The sequence below is a fragment of the Sinocyclocheilus grahami genome, unplaced genomic scaffold (assembly GCF_001515645.1).
Source record: "Sinocyclocheilus grahami isolate Dianchi unplaced genomic scaffold, SAMN03320097.WGS_v1.1 scaffold603.1, whole genome shotgun sequence".
Classification (NCBI taxonomy): Eukaryota; Metazoa; Chordata; class Actinopteri; order Cypriniformes; family Cyprinidae; genus Sinocyclocheilus; species Sinocyclocheilus grahami.
Genome location: NW_015505782.1, coordinates 363,547 through 378,084, shown reverse-complemented (window position 1 = coordinate 378,084; position 14,538 = coordinate 363,547). Strand labels below are relative to the sequence as shown.

The 14,538-nt window shown below is 35.6% G+C and overlaps 1 protein-coding gene across 2 annotated transcripts in view; it reads left to right on the top strand.

Moving 5' to 3' along the window:
- Positions 1–6,695: 6,695 nt before the first annotated feature.
- LOC107557462 (solute carrier family 45 member 4-like) overlaps positions 6,696–14,538 on the top strand; it is a 53,236-nt gene continuing 45,393 nt past the window's right edge. For both annotated transcript variants that reach the window (XM_016240884.1, XM_016240885.1), the window contains exon 1: positions 6,696–6,799. The gene's annotated coding sequence lies outside the window, so the exon portion shown is untranslated. The remainder of the gene's footprint in view (positions 6,800–14,538) is intronic.

Sequence of the window (14,538 nt, the reverse complement as noted above, 5' to 3'; positions counted from 1 at the left end):
AATTAACACTTTTTAAAAATTAGTTATAAAACTCAAAGTTGATTCAGATCATTTTTTCCCATTTGTTTTATTTATTTATTTGGTAATTTTGTAATGTGCTTTTGTCTTTTTTATCAGTACTATTTAAGTTTATTTTTATTTCAGTGAACTTTATCAATTCTCATAATGCAATACTTGCATTTTCGGTATACATTTGTACTATCCAACCCTGTTGTATACTATATATAGTGTACTATATATTTTGTACATAATTCCACTCTTATTTGTCTGTCTGTCTATGGCACCTCAGCAGTCAGGTGGCGAATGATGTTGTTACCTTTAAATTCTAAACCCCGCCCTCTTATGTAAATGAAGCTCCTTATCCGTCGACGGAAGCGGCTCGCGGCTGTCAGAGAGATTTCGCCTATAAAGGCGCATTAAAACACCGGCTGAAGTGCAGAACCCGAGCAGAGCAGCACATCCTCCTCATCCTCATCCTCATCATCCTCATCTCTGACAGAGAAATAAACACAGGAACGCGCGCGTCAGGGTGAGTGTGTTTACATCGTTACAATGTTGCGTTTGCGCTGCGGCGGCGGCGGCTCCTTTGATCGTTTGATTGATGTTCTGTGCGTGTCATCATTCACATCCGACTCTTCACGCATCTGCAGCGCTGTGTCATATTAGCAGCTGATTGCTCGCGTAATCACTGCGGTATTTTGATTGATATCTGCGCGCTTCATAAATGTTCACGGATGCATTAGTTTCCATCAGCAGCTATTGGCTACATTAAGTCTTTGAATAAATGCTGCATGTCTGTCTCGGGTACAGATGATGTTGACAGTTGCTGGTGTATGATCCATAAATTGTGTATGATAGTAGATCATATAGTAGTTTTATAGTTTCCTGACATCAGTGTTGAGTATGTGATGTCTAAATGTGAACCTGCTGGTGTGCAGAGAGCTGATGGATGACTGTTACACACCTGAGAGCTTCCTGGTGTCCCGCTCACTTTCACTGGGGTCTTGTGCACTGAATCTCGCTTCAAAAACACTCTCTATTGCTCTGAGTTTCAGTAGAGCTATCTATCTATCTATCTATCTATCTATCTATCTATCTATCTATCTATCTATCTATCTATCTATCTATCTATCTTTTAAATACAGCTATTTAGGTTTAGTTTTCTCTCAGTACATCTCACTATATTGTGTCATTTTAGTATTCTTTATATACTGTTATAAGTAATATTATTTTAAATTAATTATATAATGTATTAATATTTTTAACCTTTAGTCACTTTGTGTTTTTGGCTTTTTTTTTTAAAGTTACGATTTAGGTTTAAATTTCAGTTTTGATTTTTATTTATTTACAGATAGCAATTTTAGTGTTTTATCTTAAACTTAAATCAGTTAGTTGCCAAGGCAACATTTCTAATTTTTATTAAAGTTTTTGATCTAATATTTATGTTTGATTTGATTAACAATTTCTAAAATTATTTTATAATAATAATTTATTATTATTTTGTCCTGAACCTCAGGAAAGAAAGCGAGAGAGTTGCTGTCATCACTAAGAAAATAAAATACTAAAAGCACCATGGTATTATCGTGTTTTTGAAGATTAATCTATCTGTCCATCTGTAACCTTCATTATAGACCTAAGTGAATTTGTTGCATAAATGACTTGGATTTCCATTTCATATATTCATAGCATTACAAAAAAATTATTCTGCTGTTCAAACCATTTATTATCATTTTAATTCTGTGAGAAACATAATGAGGTGTTGGACAACATGTCTGAGCCTCTGTTTTCCATGCAACAAAATGATTGACGCATGCTTCAAAACAGGCCAAAAACACAATAAAAGTGTAATATAATAACAAGCTATTGCTTTAAAGAGGCTGTTGCCTTTGCATATGTTTATTTGAATATCCAAACGCAATATAAAGGCCAGTGTTCAGTTCAAACTAGGGTGACGAGACTTTTTTTATTTGGTGAGTTTTATGTCGGCTTGTGTGTCAAGCACAGTTTGCACTCCTCTCCGTGAGAATGCATTGAAACAACATGTAAACTGACCATCGACGGCGAGCGATGCAAAGCGTGTGTGTGTGTGTGTGTGTGGCTGCTTTACTGCAGACTGCTGGTTAGTGGGCTTTACTAACCCGTGTCTGGACGCTCTCTGCAGGTTCTCAGCCAGCTGTGCGTCCGGACAGAAGACACGACGCTGCTCTCATATGCAGTCCGACTGGATATTTATGAAGCTTTCAAGGCCTTTTGGTGAGTCCCGCTGGCTTTGCGCTGCTCTTGTTCTCTCTGCTGGACTGTGTTCAAACTGACATCATGTTATCCAAGAATAGTACATAAAAAAAGTGTGTTTCTATTTTTGTATCCTTGAAGTGAGTAGTGTTTGTTTATGTCATATATTTATTAATTTGCTTATTTGTTGTTGTTATTTTCTTGCCATTTAAATATAATAATAATAATCATATATATATATATATATATATTTAATCATGACTAAAATAAAAATTAATGTTTAAAACAAATTTAAAATATTAAAAAGCAAATAAAATTCAAACTAGTAGTTAAACTGCAAGTTACACTTTTAATGAAGTATTTGGCTGGACTACAGCATGATATGATTTTTTTAATTTTTTTTTTAAATCATAGCTGTGTTTTCATTGGGTGGCAGAGTTAAACTTTGAAAACGAGCATTCGCACTGATTTGTGAGGGTTGTGGTGTGGCTCTGGCGGGTTTGTGAATAGCTCTCGTGAACCGTGTGAGATACACAGTGTAATTGGACGGGCCGCAGTACTGGATTCTCCCTGTGTGTCTCAGGCTGCATCTGCCAGTGAACGCTTTACATCACAGTCTGACCACTGACCGCACAGACCTGCTGTCTGCCTGAATCCAGACCACTGAGGATAGTTTGCTTTACTCATTCCAGAAAAGAGGATTTCATGTTTACTCTTAAAAGAAAGGCCCAAAATATGTTTTATTTTTTGAAAGCAGTGCCAGAGAAAAGCTATTTTTGGTTTTGAGTGGTTGCTAGGTTGTTTTTGGTGGTTGCTAGGGTGTTGGAAAAAAACCCGAAAGAATCTTTTTCTACTATAAAGAACGTTTTGTGGACCGGAAATATTACATCGATGTTAAAGGTTCTTCATGGAACCACCGACGCCAATAAATAACCTTTATTTTTAAGTGTATGGCATCCTGTTTGTGTCTAAAAATGTTGACTTATTAGTGCAATACATTTGTCTTTGTCTGCTGTTATTGCTTTTGCACAAATAGAATGCCATCATTTTTGGAAACATCCTTTCATTAATGACAGAATGAGACATAAACAAAGAACATGCACATAATTATATACTAGGGGTGTATGATATTGACAAAAAAATGATATCTTGATATTTTGGGGATTTTTTTTTTCTTTTTTTCGATAACGATAATTACACAATAGTGTGCTTGGCTGGTTTAGGCCGGTCATGGATAAATCAATGACACTAAAACAGCCAGTAGGCGGCAGCAAGTCCCTGTCTTAATGAGTGATTCATTGAATTATTCACTCAAACCATTTGTTCAAAACAGCAGATTCAATTAGAAACAAAGCAAGTGACTGTCTTTATGAATGGATCATTAAATCACTGACTTAAGTGATTCGTTCAGAATCATTCAGGAATGAAACTCTGAGATGTAAAAATGTTCTAATCCAGCTTTGCTTGAAGAGCTTTTTGTTGGTGAAACAGACAATATTGTGTCTAAAATGTAACTCGCTGAATGTTAACTTCTTGTTTGTATAAAATCAGTATCACTCTCGTACAACTCATAATTATTATGTCACAGATGATGTAATTAAATTAAGTTTATTATGGTTTAATTTTATGAATGACTTTTATGAATGACTGCCTGTGTGTTTTAGTGACACAAGAATGCCATGTTGACCAATCAGCATCCAGGATGTGTTTTAATGCCTCATTGATCGTTACTTCTGTCTTCGTGAGAATTGTATTTCTTGAGGCCTTTTGGTTTTGTAATGAATTCAGTGGAGCAGATGAATGCAGTGTGTTATTCCTTTCACAGCAGCGACTGTTGCATAAGATCTTTATTTAGTAAAAGCCTCTCAACGCTGAGGAGTTTCAGTCCGGGACAGACGCTGTAAAGCTCTGCGCTTTCACCTCTGTCCGAAGTGCTCCTCAATGGGCCATATTAAAGTCACACAATCACTTTATTTACTTTTTTATTTCTGATTTATATTTATTCGTGCATAGTAGCCCAGTCACATTTATTAAGAATGTATGATGCGAGTAGTTGCACAATGTTATGTAATTATGTGGTCACTAAGATCTTCTTAGGGGTTTTTAGAATGTTGTTGTTTGTTGCTAGGGTGTTCTTGGTGGTTGCTAGGGTGTTCTGAAGGGTTTTTAGAATGTTGCTTGTTGCTAGGGTGTTCGGAGTTGTTTTTAGAATGTTGTTGTTGTTGTTGTTTGTTGCTAGGGTGTTCTTGGTGGTTGCTAGGGTGTTCTGAAGGGTTTTTAGAATGTTGCTTGTTGCTAGGGTGTTCGGAGTTGTTTTTAGAATGTTGTTGTTGTTGTTGTTTGTTGCTAGGGTGTTCTTGGTGGTTGCTAGGGTGTTCTGAAGGGTTTTTAGAATGTTGCTTGTTGCTAGGGTGTTCGGAGTTGTTTTTAGAATGTTGTTGTTGTTGTTGTTTGTTGCTAGGGTGTTCTGGGTGGTTGCTAGGGTGTTCTGAGGGTTTTTTAGAATGTAGTTTGTTGCTAGGGTGTTCTGAGGGTTTTTTTCAAATGTTGTTGTTTGTTGCTAGGGTGTCCTGGGTGGTTGCTAGGGTGATCTGAGTTTTTTTTTTTTTTAGAATGTTGTTGTTTGCTGCTAGGTTGTTCTGGGTGGTTGCTAGGGTGTTCTGAGGGTTTTTTAGAATGTAGTTTGTTGCTAGGGTGTCCTGGATGGTTGCTAGGCTGTTCACTGAAGTCTCTGTGATATTTTTATCCCTGAATATGACTCGGGTCCCTCCTATACTGCAAGTCTGTGGGTTTTTTTAGGTCTTGCCCTATCATTATGTCTTTGTGTTTCTTTCTCTGTGGGCTAGTTATATGGTACTAATAGAGAAGACGTTCTCAGATGTCACAGAATTTCATGCCGAGTAAGTGAGATTCCCCAGAGACGGCAGGAACAATCGCCGGAATGTAGGAATTTAATTTTGATTTTTTGGTAATATTGCTTATCTACGTGTCCCGGGACAAGTCACTGTGAAGAAAAAGCATTTAATTCCCTTACTTTGGTAATTTGGTTGTGGTTTTTCCTAATGAAAACACTAGATTTTGTGTGTGTGTGTGTGTGCGCGTGCGCTAAACTAAAGTAAAAATAAATTTATAAATATTAGATAAACTTATTTAAAAAGCTTAAATTAGAAATAGTGCCTTGGCAACTAATTGAAATAAAATGTTGTTAACATGGCTTGAACTGATGGTAAAACTAATGACATTATTTACTGTCTTTACATTTATTTTGAAAGATGAAGCTCGCGATTATTGTAAGGGGCGTTACATTTCCGACGAGTGCTTGCGGTGTTCGGCCAATCACAATGCACTGGGTCAGCTGGCCAATCAGAGCAGACTGCGCTTGTCGGAAGGAGGGACTTTGTAGAAAACGAAGCGTTTGAGAGAGGCGGGGCATAGAGGACCTACAATAATGTACAGTATTTGAAAAATAATGTGTTTTTTGAACATTAAAGCATGTCAACATATTCTGTTACACCAAATACACAAAATAATTATCTTTAAGAAAGCATCATATGACCCCTTTAAGGCGAGACACTATAGGCAAAAACTTCTTGAGATTTTGGGCTATTTGGCTTTTTAATGTTGTTTCAGGCTAGTGGAAATACTTTCACAATACACATTTAATTGTTAATTTTATTACAATTTATCTATTTGTGTCTGTAGATTTAATTATTTAATGTTATTTATTTAATGATTGATTTTTATTTATTTAATGTTTTTTACTAATGTTATTGATTTAATGTTTAAATATCCAGTTACATACACTAAACTTCTGAAGGTTTCTACAGAGGGGTTTGTTCAGATATCATTCACCTGATTTTATACAACATTCTATTCCTAAAACATGGTGGAAATGTGTTTTTCTGGCTGTTGACAGTACAGAGTGATAAAAGGAGATATCCCCTCTGTAAAAAAACCCTTTGACTCTAATATGTCAACAAAATGAAACAAGAATTTTGATCCAATGTTCAGATTTCTGTTCTGGAAATGCATGCAAATTAGTGCATATTTAATTAGATTATGTGTCATTTGCATACTTAAACCTGGCATGTAAAAAATATATATATTTTGATATTTTTGTCAGTTGCCTTTCATAATTGTTACACTGTTTGTATTTGACTAAAAAGCCTCAGCCTGTTTAATGGCAGTTCAATAATAGCGCGAGACAGTGGGACATTCACACTCTTATTTATAGCAGACCTGTTGATGTAACCTGTTGCCAGCCCTGCATCATGTGAATGTTATATGCACAGCAATGCAGTAAAATCCGCTGAGATGCACTGGAGAAACCGGTTCTGTGAGGCGTCCTCAGTGTAAAAGCAGGAGGTTCTGTGTGTGTGTGTGTGTGTGTGTGTGTGTGTGTGTGTGTGTGGCTGCTTTACTGCAGACTGCTGGTTAGTGGGCTTTACTAACCCGTGTCTGGACGCTCTCTGCAGGTTCTCAGCCAGCTGTGCGTCCGGACAGAAGACACGACGCTGCTCTCATATGCAGTCCGACTGGATATTTATGAAGCTTTCAAGGCCTTTTGGTGAGTCCCGCTGGCTTTGCGCTGCTCTTGTTCTCTCTGCTGGACTGTGTTCAAACTGACATCATGTTATCCAAGAATAGTACATAAAAAAAGTGTGTTTCTATTTTTGTATCCTTGAAGTGAGTAGTGTTTGTTTATGTCATATATTTATTAATTTGCTTATTTGTTGTTGTTATTTTCTTGCCATTTAAATATAATAATAATAATCATATATATATATATATATATATTTAATCATGACTAAAATAAAAATTAATGTTTAAAACAAATTTAAAATATTAAAAAGCAAATAAAATTCAAACTAGTAGTTAAACTGCAAGTTACACTTTTAATGAAGTATTTGGCTGGACTACAGCATGATATGATTTTTTAAATTTTTTTTTTAAATCATAGCTGTGTTTTCATTGGGTGGCAGAGTTAAACTTTGAAAACGAGCATTCGCACTGATTTGTGAGGGTTGTGGTGTGGCTCTGGCGGGTTTGTGAATAGCTCTCGTGATCCGTGTGAGATACACAGTGTAATTGGACGGGCCGCAGTACTGGATTCTCCCTGTGTGTCTCAGGCTGCATCTGCCAGTGAACGCTTTACATCACAGTCTGACCACTGACCGCACAGACCTGCTGTCTGCCTGAATCCAGACCACTGAGGATAGTTTGCTTTACTCATTCCAGAAAAGAGGATTTCATGTTTACTCTTAAAAGAAAGGCCCAAAATATGTTTTATTTTTTGAAAGCAGTGCCAGAGAAAAGCTATTTTTGGTTTTGAGTGGTTGCTAGGTTGTTCTTGGTGGTTGCTAGGGTGTTGGAAAAAAACCCGAAAGAATCTTTTTCTACTATAAAGAACGTTTTGTGGACCGGAAATATTACATCGATGTTAAAGGTTCTTCATGGAACCACCGACGCCAATAAATAACCTTTATTTTTAAGTGTATGGCATCCTGTTTGTGTCTAAAAATGTTGACTTATTAGTGCAATACATTTGTCTTTGTCTGCTGTTATTGCTTTTGCACAAATAGAATGCCATCATTTTTGGAAACATCCTTTCATTAATGACAGAATGAGACATAAACAAAGAACATGCACATAATTATATACTAGGGGTGTATGATATTGACAAAAAAATGATATCTTGATATTTTGGGGATTTTTTTTTTCTTTTTTTCGATAACGATAATTACACAATAGTGTGCTTGGCTGGTTTAGGCCGGTCATGGATAAATCAATGACACTAAAACAGCCAGTAGGCGGCAGCAAGTCCCTGTCTTAATGAGTGATTCATTGAATTATTCACTCAAACCATTTGTTCAAAACAGCAGATTCAATTAGAAACAAAGCAAGTGACTGTCTTTATGAATGGATCATTAAATCACTGACTTAAGTGATTCGTTCAGAATCATTCAGGAATGAAACTCTGAGATGTAAAAATGTTCTAATCCAGCTTTGCTTGAAGAGCTTTTTGTTGGTGAAACAGACAATATTGTGTCTAAAATGTAACTCGCTGAATGTTAACTTCTTGTTTGTATAAAATCAGTATCACTCTCGTACAACTCATAATTATTATGTCACAGATGATGTAATTAAATTAAGTTTATTATGGTTTAATTTTATGAATGACTTTTATGAATGACTGCCTGTGTGTTTTAGTGACACAAGAATGCCATGTTGACCAATCAGCATCCAGGATGTGTTTTAATGCCTCATTGATCGTTACTTCTGTCTTCGTGAGAATTGTATTTCTTGAGGCCTTTTGGTTTTGTAATGAATTCAGTGGAGCAGATGAATGCAGTGTGTTATTCCTTTCACAGCAGCGACTGTTGCATAAGATCTTTATTTAGTAAAAGCCTCTCAACGCTGAGGAGTTTCAGTCCGGGACAGACGCTGTAAAGCTCTGCGCTTTCACCTCTGTCCGAAGTGCTCCTCAATGGGCCATATTAAAGTCACACAATCACTTTATTTACTTTTTTATTTCTGATTTATATTTATTCGTGCATAGTAGCCCAGTCACATTTATTAAGAATGTATGATGCGAGTAGTTGCACAATGTTATGTAATTATGTGGTCACTAAGATCTTCTTAGGGGTTTTTAGAATGTTGTTGTTTGTTGCTAGGGTGTTCTGAGTTGTTTTTAGAATGTTGTTGTTGTGTGTAGCTAGGGTGTCCTGGGTGGTTGCTAGGGTGTTCTGAGTTGTTTTTAGAATGTTGTTGTTTGTTGCTAGGGTGTTCTTGGTGGTTGCTAGGGTGTTCTGAAGGGTTTTTAGAATGTTGCTTGTTGCTAGGGTGTTCGGAGTTGTTTTTAGAATGTTGTTGTTGTTGTTGTTTGTTGCTAGGGTGTTCTGGGTGGTTGCTAGGGTGTTCTGAGGGTTTTTTAGAATGTAGTTTGTTGCTAGGGTGTTCTGAGGGTTTTTTTCAAATGTTGTTGTTTGTTGCTAGGGTGTCCTGGGTGGTTGCTAGGGTGATCTGAGTTTTTTTTTTTTTTAGAATGTTGTTGTTTGCTGCTAGGTTGTTCTGGGTGGTTGCTAGGGTGTTCTGAGGGTTTTTTAGAATGTAGTTTGTGCATGATGGTGATCTAGTCATGCAAAATTTTATTATCACTAAATACCAAACAATGCAAAGTGTCACATTGGGATATTATCATAAACTTAAATTGTTAGTTGAAACCAGGATTATTACAGTTAACTAAAATCAACTCTAAAACCTTTTAAAAATAAAATAAATTTTATAAAAAATATTACAAAATTTATTAAATTAAAATGAAATAAAAACATTAAAAGCTTTCAATGAAATAAAATATTTAAACCTTAAATGTAAACATTTTATTTCAGCTAGTTGCCAAAGAAACATTTATCATTTTAAATTTAAGTTGATGTAAAATTATTCAATCTAAAAATACAGATCAATGAAACGCGCGCACACACACCTGTATAAATTTAAAATTTTAAATGGAATAAATTCAATTAAAACAGAAAATACTCATTCAAAACATACAAATGATAATAGTATTTCAATTAAACTAAAATAATGCTTCTTGCAAGAAAATAAATATTAACTGGTGTGTGTGTGTGTGTAGTAACTAATAAAGATGCTAAAAATGCACAACAATTTTACTAAATAAACTTAAAGTGAAAACAAAAAAATAACAATTCAATATATTAACAAAAGGTATAATAGTATGACCCTGCAATAATTCTTTGTTAAAGGGTCATGAAACTGCAGATTCATCATAGAAGACAATGTTAGCATCTGATATGTGTATTTGGGAGACAAATCATACGCCAACCATCTTGACATACTTGTGACGTTAAACACAACAACAGAGAATCTTTAAGGGATTCCTTTCATTTTCCATCAAAATAAAAGTTTAATGGTTTCGACAACCATAAATATGAGAAATATTATAATTATCACTTATTATTATTTATTAAATACACAATTTTTTATTTTATACTGAAATTACAATAGTAATGGTTGTAATTTTTCTTTTCAATTTTATTATTACTAAAAATATAACCGTAATTTCTTTTGTTGTTGTTGTTGTTGTTGTAGTAGTAGTAGTTTTCTTAAATATTCAGTTTTTGTATTTTTCACACTAGTAATATTTCCTATTTCATTTTATAAGAATTATTATTATTTTATTTTATTAAATATGCATTTTTCATTTTGCCATGAAATTACAATAGTATTTTTGGTATATTTTTATTTAGTAGTAGTAGTAGTAATAGATTTTGTAAATATACATTTTTTTGTATTTCTTTACACTAGTATTTCCCATTTCATTTTATAATACTTTTATTTGATTTAAATATGCATTTTTCATTTTACAGTGAAATGAATAATAATTAGCCTCGAGGGCCTCGTATTAATAATAATTAGATTTAGCATTATTATTAATTTCTTAGTTTTTTTTATTTTTATTTAGTAGTAGTAGCAGTAGTAGTAATAATAATAAATATAATAATAATAATAATAATACAATTATTTAAATGATTGTATTATTATTATTATTATATTTTTTTACAATAGTCATATTTCTTTAGTAATTTCTTATTTAGTGATTTTTATGTTTATATTTTCATTTAATATTATTATTATTATTATTATTATTTTGTTTTATTAAATATGCATTTTTTCATTTTACAGTGAAATTAATAATAATTAGCCTCGAGGGCCTCGTATTATTAATAATTAGATTTAGTATTATTATTAATTTCTTAGTTTTTTTATTTAGTAGTAGTAATAATACAATTATTTAAAATAATTTTTACTTTATTTTTATTTTTTACAATAGTAATATTTCTTTAGTAATTTCTTATTTAGTGATTTTTATGTTTATATTTTCATTTTAATATTATTATTATTATTAGTAGTAGTGGTAGTATTTATTTATTGTATTTTTATTTTATTTTTTTAGCCATATTGGTATATACAGTACAAAAGTTCAGCCAAATTGTGCAAACCTTCAAACAAGAACAGCAAACCTGGAATTTTTATCTGACAATCCCAAATCGTGCCCTAGTTTGTGGTTGTTTCGTTTCTGGATTATATTTTGATTATAACAGAATTTTTATGTTTTTCTGCATTTCATCTTGTAGTCCAGGAATAGCATCAGGATCCAGACCTGGTCTCTGTTGCTAAGCGACATGTTTTTTACAGGTTCTCTGGACGCTCGGTTGCCACGAAATTAATCAGCACAGTTAATTCCCGTATTATCAGTGCATGTAAGAGAAGAAGCCAATGTTTGCTAATGCTGAGGATCACGTTCATGAACGGCCCAACCAGACCATGCATTCGGCCCCAGCGCAACCCAACACCTCGCCTTAAACTGGGTCAGGGCCAACATCAACATCCTCCTGTCCCTATCCCACACACCTGCCGGCCCACGTGTCGCGACGTGACGTCATCGTGAACCAACCACAACGTCTGCGTCTCCTCCAAAGTTGCACTGCAGTTCCTGATTGATCACGTTTAAGGAGACCGTCTACCCAAAAATGAAAATCCTGTCATCATTTACTCACCCTCAAGTTGTTCCAAAGCCTGAGTTTCTTTCTTCTGCTGAACACACAAAAGAAGATCTTTTGAAGAATGTGGGTAACCAAACCTTCAATGGTATGGAAGTCAATGGCTACCGTCAACAGTTTGATAACAGAATTTAAATTTTTGGGTGAACTGTCCCTTTAAGTGCATGGCAAATTGCAATGTGTCAGAGGAGGGCGGAAAACAATAAATAAAGCTCACGTTGATGCCTTGTAATGTTGTTTACTCATCTGAGCTTTGTGTCGGAGTTGTTTGTTTTCCATAAGAGCTTTCCAGGTAGATGCCGCTTCACTAATAGATCATGTTGGGACGTCCGTTCAGGGATGATGGTCTTATTTTAGCGCTGAAAGCCGGCTCGTCATTGACTTGCTGTCTTGTTTTTGGGCGTCTTCCCGTTTGGCTTGGACTCTGGTCTCCGTCTGCTCATGCTGAGGAGAGTCTGATGCTGATGTCTGAAAACAGCCTGTCTTCCTTTAGGTACTCTTTCCTCCTCTCTTGGGTTGTGGAAATGTGCTGTGGTTTGTGTGAGTTAAGTTGTATTGGCAGCTTTTGCAGGTTGATTACCACAGAAAAAAGTCAAAAATAGTGTTTTAAAGGCAAGTGTAGATGGAAATGCTACACAATTTGTAAAATACAATTCTGTCATGACAACTCTCGGAGGGATTGGCATGGTAATGTACATGACAATGTTGAGCCCAATGCCGTTTCAGTTTTGCTTGACATTTGTATGCTGTTTATAATGAATGCCACTATAGCCTAATTTGTGTTTTATTTTACAGTTAAAAATATAATTTTATAACTACTTATTTTTCATTCTTGTTCTGTTCTGAATACCGTTACATTTAAAATATTTGTTGTAGAGTGAGGGGAACTAAATAGGCTGTTTATATTTACCAGTATTTTAATATACATATATGTATATTTACATATATTAATGTAGCCTAATTGTTTGCAATTCAAGGTTAACGGGTGTTTTTGGAGTAAGATCAATTTCTCTTTAGCGAGATTACTTCCTCTTTTTGGCCGGGTTTCGTTTCTCCGTGTTGTAAACTCTTGGGGCGAGGCTTCTAAAGTGTTTTTTAAACTGGGTGTTTTTAGGGGCGTGATATTCAAATGACGATTGTTTTCTGGCGCCACATTTATCAACATACGATCATTCGTACGATGAGATCGGCGGCATACGAATGTTTCATAAATCACACGTGAACACTGTCGTAAGTTGATTTGTGCGCACAGATCTGCACTCGTTTCTACGTTAGATTGATAAATGAGGCCCATTGTGTTTTGTGTTTTTGGTGCACTGCTTCGGTTTACTTCCATTGTAAGCGCCTCAGATTGTTTTTGCGTTTGTGTCGTTGTTGTTTTATCTGAGAATTTAAGTGTTTTATGAGCTTGTTTGCTGTTAGTTGGGATTTGTAAGTCTTCTGAGTTGCTTTAAATGGGTGCTTTAATTTTGTACAGAAGTGTAGGTTTTACTTTTAAACAAATTTTAAATCAATTTCTAGTAAATTTCACAGGTAATTACAAACAAACAGTGCAAGAAATAGTATTTTCTTGTAAAACGTACTACAATAATTTTGGTTTCATTTACAACTTTGATAAATCTGTTTCGTATCCGGTCCATGAACTTCTGTCTGCTAGCCATCAGAGGTCACCCTTTCCACTTCATTGACTCTCGCACTACACTGTTGCATATCACCCATCATTCATTACACTGATTGCACACAGCACTGATTGCACACAGCTGTATGTCACTCACGCACTATTTAACACTAACATCTCACTCCCTTCAACTGCCGAGTATTGTATGCACTTATCGCCAGCAGTGATAGCTACCCTACAGAGCCCTCGTTAGCTTCCTAGCCTAGCCTAGCCTAGTCTTGCCTTGTCTGTTTTCTCAGTTTCTGATCTTTGCCTGTTTTCCTGGATTTATCCCTTTACTCTCGCCCTTTTGATTCTGTTCGCCGTTCGTTGACCTTCGCTAGCCCTAGGATTATTCTTGTGTCTTGTCCGCCATATACCTGTTTGCCATTGTTCGACCCTGCCTGTCTTTCTGACCTCTCTGCTTTAAATAAAGCTTGCACATGGATCCGCACGTCTCACGTCTCGTCAGCCCCGTAACAGAATACTCGGCCACACAAGGATCCAGCGGCATTTCAAGTGGACACTGGCCAGGTATGCACATTGCAAGACTGTTATTAGCCCTCGACCAGGGCACACGCTCGCTCGAGGATTACATTCAAGAGTATCTGGACATTGCCTATCACTCTGATTTACCGGACTATGTTTTAATAGATTTTTTCTGTAATGGCATTAATCAACCGCTAAAGTCTAAGCTTATACATACTTGAGGGTCCGCGTTTGTCACTATGTCAGTTTATGGATTATTCTTTATTGACTGTTGGCTCTTTGTGTACTGTGGGTATCGCGGAGGAAGAACGTGATACCGCGTCTGGGCCTGTAATGGTGGCTGCTGAGTTTAATCAACCACAAGCTCCGGGATATTCAAGTTCACGGATCACTACTCCGGTGATGCAACCCGCTCGTGAAATGGCGGCCACACTAGAACATGCTCACAAGATGGCGGACACAACAGCACCCCGTTATTTCAAGTCACCATTGATCCTCCTGAGGCAAGTCAACTGACAGCAGATCTTCATGAGTCAAATCAAGTCACAGTTTATTATCATGAGTCAAGTCAAGTCACAG